This window comes from Dendrobium catenatum, unplaced genomic scaffold, assembly GCF_001605985.2.
Source record: "Dendrobium catenatum unplaced genomic scaffold, ASM160598v2 fragScaff_scaffold_156, whole genome shotgun sequence".
NCBI lineage: Eukaryota > Viridiplantae > Streptophyta > Magnoliopsida > Asparagales > Orchidaceae > Dendrobium > Dendrobium catenatum.
Window position 1 is genome coordinate 7,995,753 of NW_021318618.1, and position 11,982 is coordinate 8,007,734.

Here is an 11,982-nt window from a genome sequence, read left to right on the forward strand (position 1 = left end):
AAGGAAAAATAAGGATGTATTTCCTAATTCCAATTTCTCAGATTTGAAATCTGGAGTAAAAACTGAAGTTACGTTTGAGAGAAAAGGTATTTATGAGGCAATTTAAGAGGTATTTATAGTGGTGGTGAGGTGGCAATTAGAAGAGAGAGAGCAATGGGATGAGGTGGCCGGCCACATGGAGAGAGAGAGAGGGCTGCTGGTGTTAAGTAAATGGGCCCGTGATTGATAAGCAATTAATTCAATTCTAAATTAATTTCAGATAGGTGAGGTGTAAAAGTTTCCTAATTGGATTTCATCATTCAAGGAGGAGATTTAAAATTCAAATTCCAATTTGAATTTCGATCTCAAATTTTCAGTAAAGGAATAAGGGAACGAATTAGGAAAGTAATTGAAAACTGAATTGAATTTTTAGAAAGCCCAAAATCCATTGGCTGATTTGGGAGTGGCCGGCGGTGGGGGGGGGATTCCCTGGATTGGTCGGCGGGTCTCGGGGGTTTGGGATGGGTGGAGAGCGCGGTGGTTGGTGGCTGATGGATCAACGGACTAGGGGCTCAACGGGTGCTGCTGGAAGTGGGGAGTGGGTCGGCAAAGGGCTATTAGAGAGAGGGAGCCATTGGCCGGCGGCCAATTTCCTGGACGGGCCAACAGGCCGGCGTGCAAGGAGAAATTTGGGGAAGAATTCGCAAGGGTTTGGGTAAAGCGAGGGGATTGAGGGAAAATGAAGAGAGTCTTCGAAAATTTTTCTAACCTCGACCGCTCTTCTGCTCTTCAAGGTCACAAAGGAGATGTAGGGATGCCGAAACCACACAGAGATCCACGAAACTCTTCTCTCAAAACTCACAAAAGATCTTGAGAATCTCGGAAGACTCAAAGAGTCGATCTGAACTCAACTAAGAGATCAACAAGAAAAATAACATTTTCAATTAATCAATATAATCCATCATCCTTCCAGAGGAAGGGGAGGCCTTAAAATAGCCAAATACGAATAAGAAAAATAAAATGACACAATGCCCCTAGAGAGCAAACATAAAAACCAAATGCCTCACGAGTGCGTGGTAGAAATGGAAAAGTACAAATAACAATACATCAAAATAAAGGTAGACACGAGTCGTACCGGATGTTGGGTATATAAATTTTCACTCGAAATAACTTTACAATCTTTGCAATCTAAACGATTTAATTTTCTAATAAGAAAATAGTCAATCTGGGTTGTACTATATCCATTTTTATAAGTGATTAGATGCTCATTTCTTTTCTTAAATAAGGTATTAGCAATTGAAAAATCATAAGCTAAACAAAAATCCAATATGGTCTTGCCACCTTCATTCGTCGTTCCAAATCCATGGCCACCATGAATGCTTTTAAAATCATCTACCTCTCTACCAACATGTCCATTTAAATCTCCTCCAATAAAAACTCTTTCTTCAAGAGGTATCTTTTGTATTAATTCTTCTAAGTCATTCCAAAAATTTAATTTAGAACTCATATCCAAATCTACTTGAGGAGCATAAGCACTTATAATATTAACAATCTTATCCTCAATAACAATCTTTAAAGCTATAATTCTATCTCCAATCCTATTAATTTTTATAACATTATCCTTTAAACTCTTATCTATAATAACACCTACACCATTTCTAGTACGACTCCTACCCGAATACCAAAGTTTAAATCCTAAACTATCAATTTCCTTAGCCTTCTCACCAACCCATTTAGTTTCCTGAATGCACAAAATATTTAACTTCCTATGAATCATAATATCTATTAATTTCATTAATTTTCCTGTAAGGGAACCTATATTCCAAGTTCATATTCTAATTTTAGTTTCATGGACTAGCTTCTTTGCCCACATCCGTCCTTGATGTGGGAACTCTTGCCTATTTAACACTGCACCCGGGCGCCGGTGCAACGGCCCTTGCACACTTGTCACTGTATTCAGGCCATACAGCGCGTCGCTTCCAGGGGACGCCCTAGCATTAACACAATTTCTTAAAGGATTCATGTCATTATTATTCGACAAGTTTTACGCTGGCTGTCGACTACCTAACGCAACCCTCCACTTTTCTCATCCAGGACTTGGGACCTGGCAATGGCAGTGTTAATTCTTTTTTTAGGCTGGACATTCAAATTTTATCAAATTAAGACAAGGCAAAGTGTTTTTCAAGTAGCATAAATCAAATACGATCACAATGGATATATTGTTTGAAGAATGTCATTCAAAATCTAGTTATGCACAATCAAGTTACAAGAAACAATAACACTTGGGTGCAAATAACTACCTCGTTGGAAATATACTTCATGCTGGGGTGTGGAAATTTGAAGAGCTATTATTTCATAATATTGGCTCTGACATGGCAGGTATCTATCCAAGAATGAATGTTATTAGGAAGAGAGTATTCAAACAGTTTGATAGCTAAAAAAAGACTGAAATGCCTACAGAAATAACCTGGAGAAAGCTTAAATTTCTATATAAAAATAGAAATTGCAGGTCTTCTCATCCACCAAGAAACAAATGGCTGCAATGTTAAAGCCATTATTTCTGGGCGTGCAGCATGAGGGACTTAGATCAATTATTCTGCAGAAGAAATAAAGTCATCATGGACAAGTGTATAACTCGTCCTATAAAAAAGTTATAAGCATAACAGCATCCTGATTAGTCAATCTAGATCTCCAAAAATAAGGTAAGATTTACCATTATGTCACCTGAGAATCATTCACTTCAGAAGGATCCAATACAGACAAAACAACCGTCTTGTGCTCTGTTTCTCTTACATAAACAGGGACAGAATCTATGGGCGTGAAAATTCTCAAGTATGCCTCAGTGTAAGATCAACTAAACCTAAAAAATTAAGTTTTAATCATACTTTTTTAATATTACTATTCGAACTTCTGAGTTGATCAAATCATCACCCAATAATTTAGGGTTGGCATTACAAATCTCATTTTTTATTCATTTTTATTGAGTGTTGTCTGAGATATTAAACATATTTTTGGCAAATCATTTTGAAAAACAACTATCCATGTATCCTTAGTTAACATTTTTCTTCCTAATTTTGACACTTATTTTATCAACTCGTCTAACGAGCACATTTTGTGCCATTATTGTGCATATCCAAACTACTTAAGTCTATTCTTAGTCACCTAATTTTAAAAGATGTCACTCTAATATTTCCTCCAATATAATCATTCATTAATTTATCCTTCCTAATTTTGCACATCCATCTTAAAACTCCTATTTCCATCAGCTCAACTTATAAATCAATGATTTTTTACAATCTAAAATTCAAATCAATACAACATCGCCAACCTAATTGCAATTTTATCAAATTTACCTTTAAATCTTCTAATGTTCTCTTATAAAACAACTTTTGAGGTACTTCTTTGTTTTAATCATTCAACTTTATTTTAGAATTTATATCATTATTTATATCATAATTGCTCTATATAACATATCTACTTGAACCTATCACATCAAGTTATCACGTCATCATCTAATATATCTTAATTGTTTTGTTTGCCTCTTTCAAAAATCCGAGGCAAGAGATGTTGTTCTTCGTGGTGCTCATAGATAGTGATGGAGAACATCCTGGGATGAATAAGTGATGTAATTAAATATTTATGTACTCTTTTATATTTGGGTTGATAATGTTTTGTTATTTTATTTTGGTTACCCTATGATGGAAGGCAACTAATGATCATGCTAGGTTGATGCTCTTAGGTTTGTCTCTCCCTTTCCGTCACTTTGATGCTTCAGTTTTCCCCCCTTGGTGCTTCGGTTTCCCCCCTCCTTGGCAGTTGTGTTGTTGCTTCGTTCCCCCCCATTAATGCTTCGGTTTCTCCCTCCTTGTCAATTGTGTTGTTGCTTCGCCCCCCCCCCCCCCCCCCCCCTCTTTACTCCCCCCCCCCCCCTCCCTTTATGCTATGTGGATGCTTCATTTTTCTCCTTTGGCAGTTGTCCCTTCGGTCCCTGTTTGCTGTATTTTTGATGAGTTTTTGTTGGCTAGATATGTGGTGTTTTACCTACATGCATTTATTACTCTTTCCCCCATCTCTTCCCTATAAATAGGGGTTGTTTTCCCACTGGTTTTGGACAATTTTGGTGAAAATTTTGCATACAAACCTACGGGTTTTTCTAGCTTGCGAGCTAGCCTCATTTTCCCTTCCCCTCTATTACTTCATCTCGGTCTTCTACCTCTTCTTCTCTATCCACAATTCCCGCCCCATCTGTATCCTTCTTCTCTTGTAAGCTTGGTGGTGTCTGCTGCCACGTTTTGGTTGGTATTTGTCGGAGGAGTGTGGACTTGTGCCAGATCGTTTCAGTAGTGGATTCCGGGTTAGATCTATCCTTTGAGCACCTATCCTTTAAATTTCGAGCTTTGCATGTGAGGTGACCACTTGTTGGTTGTTATAATGGAGATGCTTTCTAGAACTTGTTGTCAATAAGATATTTAGAAACTTAAGATGCTTTCTAGAACTTGCTTCTACTTTTAGTTTTATATGTGGATGTTTATGCTTTACTGAAAGGAAAAAATTCTCTACTTGCTTTCCTAAGTGTTCTCCATAAGATATTTAGAAACTTAAGTTGCATCAATAAGTGGTCACCTTCTTTCTCACCTACCTCTATGCAAGGATTCTTCGCCTATATGGGTCCGTTTTCCTCAGCTTCCTCTTATGTATTGAGACCCATCCAACATTACTAGAATGACGATGATGGTTGGTGAGCCTTTATGGATGGATGAACATACCACTACTTAGGTCTTCACTTTTATGGGTCTATTTTCCTCGGCTTCCTCTTATTTATTGAGAACTATCCAACATTGCTAGAATGACGACGATGGTTAGTGAGCCTTTATGGATGGATGAACATATCACTACTTGGGGCCAAAGCTCTTATGCTAGAGTTTGTGTGCAAATCAATTTGGTAGATAAGTTGAAACTTGGATTTTGGATTAAGGGGCTCAATGGCATATATTTTTCAAAAGGTGGATATAAGGGCATCTCCAAAGTTTGCTTTCATTGTAGAAACATTGGCCACAAATTGAAGCTTTGCCTTGACATGGCTAAGCAGCAATCCCCCACATGGTATGTCTTACTCCTAGCCCCACCTCGACAACTCCCGACGACACACTTTGGTGGAGAAGCAGAATAAGCCCACCTGTGGCTCTTCCCAGTAGCCAGCTCCCCGGTTCCCATTAGAAGTAGCCCGTCCCACGTGGTAGAACCTCCAACTCCTCATGTTCAGTGCAGCTCTGATGCAAATGAGTATGCGCCTTGGATTCTTTTCACTACAAGGAGGACGTCAAAACAGCAGCATAGGTACTTTTCCAAGAGAAATGAGCAGAAGCCTTCTAGCCCCAAACAGGTGGTTTCTCTGCTGAGAAATTTAAGGATATGGAGGCCTCTTACAATAGAGTTTTGAACCTCACAAAGCAACAACGCTTGGGCCTATTACCACTGCTCCAAGGAAAAGAAAGAAAGCACCAAACGACATCATTGGTGGGGATATGGTCCCCTTAGGTATGCAATGTTGACTTCTTCTTATATTTTTTGCATTGAATTCCACAAATTAATCAGACCTCTGTCGAAGCACAGGGATACTAACCAGGTCCTTGGGCTGTTTAAACCCTTTCTATCGTATCCCCTCCCTCCGAAGTGGTTCCTTGTCTTGTTTGTTGGTACTTAATGTTATTACTTGAGGGATCTCATAGTGCCAACTAAGGGGGTTTCTGTTTCTTTTTGTTTGGGTTCTTCTTTTTTTGTTGTACCCTTGTATGGATTGATATAGATAAAAGCAAAGCTCTTCCCATTATTGTTTGCTTTTTTACTTGGGAAGACATAAATAGAAGTTTTCATGCTAGCTTGTACTCTCTTGTACTCTTTTATTATCTTTAATTATTGCAACATGCAACTTCAAAAAAAAAAAAAATCCTGAATAATAATCATTAAAAGCATACCCACTAAAATTATATATCATATACTTAGTCTTTATTCTTCTAATATTAATGTATTTATCTTCTAAATATTTCCCTTACTACTTGAACTTTACACTTATATAGGTAAATATTTCACCAATTAGAACTATTTCATCCATAAAAACATAAACTATGGCACATCACTTTTAAAAATCCTTTGCAAGCAACTTCATAATGAAATAAAAAAAATAAAGAGTCATTGTTGATCCTATATAACGATGATTGAAAACCCTCAGGACACTCCACAACTACTTCTAATGATAGTAAACAATCCATTATAAATAGACTTAATAACAACAACAAGATATCTTCGGCACACATACTTCAATCAAAAAGTAAAACAAATCAATTCTCATGAAACTAGATCATATGCCACTTCAAAAATTAAAAATGTTGGAAGATCATTTATTTGATATTTTTAAATCTCCATTAATTATCCTAACACAAAATTTACCTCCATGGTAGTCCTGTCTAGCATGAAATAAAATTAGTTCTCCAAAATTAATGTATTTTTCCCAAGCCTACATTCTACTACTCCCTCCATGGCTTCATTCTTCAACTCATAAGTTCAATTTATTGATGGTTAGCATAATCTTGAAGATCAACTTTATTCCTAAATATTATTCCCAAAATACCTCTACAAATTTGTCATCCATTTATCCTTCCGTTTTTTCTTGAAAATATTTGTCAATCAAATTAGTACAATACTTTCCACAATTTTCAAGTCTCAACAAGCATTTAATTTGAATCTATCATATAATTCAACACATAGTACGTTATGCTCTTTCAATATAATTTTAAAAAAACTCGAGGCGTAAGCATCAAGGCGTTTTTTACTGGAATTGCGCAAAGGCGGGCCTCAAGGCGAGCCTCATATTGAGCAATTTTAAACCATGGTAATTTCTCAAATTAGCTTTCTCATCTTTCATGGATGTTTTCATCTTTAACCAAAGACTATTAAACTGTTAAATATCCCACAAATTATTATTTTTAATTAAACATAATCTTAAGGAGGAAACAGAAATGTTAGTAGGCTGAAATCACTCTCTCTCGCGAGAGGAATAATTTACTTTTTTGGGGTAATAAAGTGACAAGGCACACCTTACAATCAAGAATTCATTTTTTATCCTCAAAACCAAGACCGATTGAATGGGGAGCCAAGGCTTTCAACCAAACGGCCCAGGGGTGAGAGGCTGACTAGAACAAAGCTAAAAACTGCCAAATTTTATATACATTAGGTTAAGCTATATTTCACATGAGTTTAAAGAATGTTACGATACGAAATACCCTCACTCTAACGATCCCTATCACCGGCGAACCGGCATCCGACATCCGCCGGCCTCGTGCCGTGGCCAAAGTCGGGGGAAGAAAAGAAAGAAGAGCTGGGTCATCAATACCTTCTGTTGGCTCCACGAGATCGCCGACGGCAACCGAAGACCAACAAACGGCCCGCACTTACGACCGCCCGGATGCCACGCTCTTGGCTCAGCTCCAGTCTCCCGGGGCCGCTCTCGGTGACATAGATAGTTCAAGTTGACAGTAATCTTCAGGAAAGGTGTTCGAATTTTACCGGATGTGCTAACAAAATATACATAAATATTTTTATCGATCATATATACATTATTTTTTTGTTAAGAATAAAATTCTTATTTAAATCTAATAAAAATAAATCACTTTTAATAATTTCTAATTAAATCTTTTTAAATATATTTTTATTTTTCTTAACATAAATCAAATCTAATACAGTGAGCTGAGTACACGTGGCGATACAATATTGGTTATAAAGAAATAAAAGGAAATTGTATGTGCCAGGTGTGCTAATAGAGAATGATGCTCAAATTATAAGTTTTTTTGGTTCAACATTTGGTAATTTGAACTAGAATTAAAAACACCCCATCATACAATTCATGTCAATTCAGTTGATCATAAAAATCATTTATTTAACATTTAAATATATTAATGATGTCATAATTGAGTGATCTTGGGATCATCTAATATATATATATATATAATTATGTTTCAAGTATTTGATTTGAGCTCATTTATGATTGGATTGGACAACTTTTGGTATTGTTGGTAGGGGTGTCAATTTCGGGTCACGGGTCGGGTTCGGGTCGAACCCGAAACTGACCCGGCACTATTCGGGTCAACCCGAACAAGACCCGTTTTTAAAAACGGGTCATTTTCCTGACCCGAACCCGACCCGCTTCGGGTCCGGGTCAACTCGACTCGACCCGAATGACCCGTTTCCAACAAGAAAATGGCTAATTTTCGGGTCAAAAACGGGTCAAACTCCTCTTTTCGGGTCAAAAACGGGTCAATATCGGGTTGCTGGGTCAAAATCGGGTTTTCGGGTCAAAATCGGGTCACTTTCGGGTCAATTTCGAGTCAAAGGGTTTACCCGAACCTGACCCGATTTTTGAAACGGGTCGAAATGCTGAACCCGAATCCTACCCGTTTCAGGTTCGGGTTGACCCTAACCCGAAATTTTCGGGTCGGGTTCGGGTCGGGTTTTCGGGTCGTGTCAAATATTGACACCCCTACCATCTACATCAAAACATATCATACCATTTGCACCATATTATTTAAGTGACAATAACAATTAGCATTGGTGAGATTACGATTTTGCTAACAACAATCACACATGAATATTTAAAATTTATGAAAAATAAATAAACTTTGTGATGCTTATATTTATTCATGTGAAAGGGATGTTGGTGTAAGGTAGGTTGGATGAAACAGGGACCTACGTTAAGTTTGGTACAACGATTGTCTAATCCAATTTTAAAACAGAATTTAAAATAATAAGATAGAGTCAACCACTTGATATATATGAATACATTTTTAATTTATTTGTTATCAACCTAAACATGAAACTCTCGCATGTCTTAAAGATTTCTCCATCCCTCATGTGAAAGCTCTCTACATTAGCCACCAATCCCCACAAATGGATGTTGTTCTGACATCACCAAGTACCATGTCATCCCATCACATGAGAGCTCACCACATTAGTCAACAACATTATTCACCACTCCACTAAAACAAAAGCTTTTTATATCACCACATTGGTTACTACTCTCCTTACACAAAAACTTTTTTTGATACCATCAAATATCATGTAGCAAGAGTCACTTAACCATACTGAGTAACCCACCCTTGAACCAAACAATGATAGATGGAACCAAACGCCCATGGGAGCCACCATTGTATGAAATACTCAATTATAGTCAAACCTAATGCTACTCTTTGGGAAGAGGTTTATGTCAAAGAGAAACATAGTAGAATGTGAATGCTTAGTATACCAATAATTAAATCCATTTTCAAGCAAAAAACAGTAAAACACAGTGCATGAATCACTTATTCATTTTCAACCATCAAATTTGACACTACCTGTTGGTGAGTGTCCATTGAAGGGGATCAAATATGAGCTTTAATGTGTAACACACCAAAGCCCACACTCTTTTTCAATCAAAAAACTTAAACCTGTTATAGAGGCCAGCCCTATGTGAAACAAATCCTCTATACTCGCCTGAACACTTCAATAATAAAAATCCTCTATACTCTTAATCGTTAATCAAGGCAAGCTCGAGTTTTTAGAACATTAGGTAATCTATCCATATTTAGAAGTTTTACAAAGCATTCATTTAACTATTTAATACACCATTATGTAAAACATTCATTTAACTATTTAGTCAAACATCAACCAATTCATTCTTCCCCAAACATCCACACACAAATGCTCCAAATTAAGTAATTAACACCCATTTTATCACTTGTCAACAAGCTAGTGTTAATCAATATCGAATGCCAGAAGAATAAAGAGAATTTGCATTCAAAACTTGTAGATTAGATGACTGATTATAAAAAATATTTCTAATATAGATTTTTTTTTTTAAAATCAGAACATCCTAAACGGTTATTTTCTTATTTGGTTCAGGATTGTAAGGGCAATTTTGATTGTGAGGGCAATTTTTGAAATTCTGTTTATTGCTCATGTTAAATGTGAATATGTGATGATTCTATATGGTTCCAAAATCTACATACGTAATCTCTGTCAAGATTGTTAAATGATGTAAATATATTAATCTACATACATCATTCTTTCAAACCTTTTGTCAAGTTGATAAATTGCTCAGAAAATTATCTATATATCATTCATAGATCCACTATTTAGCTTTTGTCTGAATAAGATTTTTTTTTTTTTGAATTTCTTATAAATATAAAGCTTATAAAAAAATTTATCAATATTAACTCCCACATATATAACTTATAAACCAAATTATTAGAAATTTGAAACTCTATATAAGATTGAGAGAATAAAAGAAAACTGCAAACAAATGAGAGCTAACATAATGATTCTCAAGCTTCACTCATACAACTTTAACTCACAATTAAAAATCAATTGAATGGGGAAATTCTAAATGATATCCAGTTATAACACAAAATCTAAATTTCATGCAGTGCAGCCGAAGGCCTACTCTTCAATAGAAAATTATCTCAGTTGTGAGAAGTAATTTATCAAGGAGTTCTAGAAAACAATAAATTTCATAAACTAAATAAGTTGTTTTGGGATTTGGCATACCTCTAAAGTAAATTTCACTTGAAGTCAAGAGAGTAGAGATCGTTTGAAGCCGAGGTTGTTGAGATCCATATACAAAATGTGAAACACGAAAGATCTAAAGAAAAAACATGTGATGATAGTTGTAGTAATTATATATGACGGATAAAGAGAACCGACTTGATGGTTATCTTTAGGAGAAGCAAATCGTTTGCTGTAAGGATTTGGGTGATGGAGTTCATCTTTAAAAGAGTGAAATAATATATAAGAAGTTGAGTACCGAAATAATTGAAGAAAGAAACCTGGTAGAAGAAACGTTTTGGAAGTTCAAAACATCGAAATAATTGGTGAATGAAACGTTCGAGTGGCCTAAATGTTAAAGAATATTAGCAGACCGAAAAATTATGAGAGAAACCTACCGGAGAAGACGGGTGAGCGGAGGAAGCTAGGTGGAGGAAATCACGAAACATGTGATATTAGGAGACATGCGATATTAGGTAACCAAAACATTTACAAGAAGAATGAAATTCTTGGGAGGGAAACGTTAACAGTTAAATAAAAGGTAACAGGTTAAACTGAAGTATAAAAAATTATTTAGTTGTGGAAAGAAATTTATGCCTCATTAATTTGCATAGTTATTTTATGAGGTGTATGTATCGAACATTAATTTGTATACGTATTATATTTTTTTTAGATTCATTAATTATTTATAATAAAATGAACGGACAAGCTAATTTTAGAATAAATAAAATGGATGGTTAAAATTTGACTTGGAAGAAAATTCAAATGATTTTTATAATAACAATATAATATAATATAATATAATATAATATAATATAATATAATATTATATTATATATATATATATAATATAATATAATATAATATAATATAATATAATATAATATAATATAATATAATATAATATAATATAATATAATATAATATAATATAATATAATATAATATAATATAATATAATATAATATAATATAATATAATATAATATAATATAATATAATATAATATAATATAATATAATATTATATTATATATATATATATATATATATATATATGATTTTACTTTATTGATATAATTTTCTAATTGTTGTTATTGATGCTGCTGTTTTATCACATTATATAATTCTTTATTGATTGATAATATTGATTCGATGACTATTTCATTAATTTATTATTCATATTAAATTATTATCTTCTCAACTGTACTAGCTTTTGTAGTGCATTATTTTATCATTTACAGATTTTAGTACTATTGCATGTGAGTTTTACCATTTATGTACTGATTCATGATCATATAAATATTACTATTTTGATTTAACTGCTGACATGCAAATTACTTCTTTGTTATGCTTTGAGTTTAGTTATAAGATTTGGTTACTTGCTTGGTTGTTGAGCTCATTATTTATGGCTAAATAATTTTAGGTAGGGCA

At 34.7% G+C, this 11,982-nt stretch overlaps 1 protein-coding gene across 5 annotated transcripts in view; it reads right to left on the reverse strand.

The window, feature by feature from the left end:
• The window catches only part of LOC110099004 (pentatricopeptide repeat-containing protein At1g03100, mitochondrial), a 27,241-nt gene extending 19,707 nt beyond the window's left edge, over nt 1–7,534 (reverse strand). For all 5 annotated transcript variants that reach the window (XR_002303407.2, XM_020825994.2, XM_020825996.2 and 2 more), the window contains exon 1: nt 7,370–7,534. The gene's annotated coding sequence lies outside the window, so the exon portion shown is untranslated. The remainder of the gene's footprint in view (nt 1–7,369) is intronic.
• Nucleotides 7,535–11,982: the final 4,448 nt, after the last annotated feature.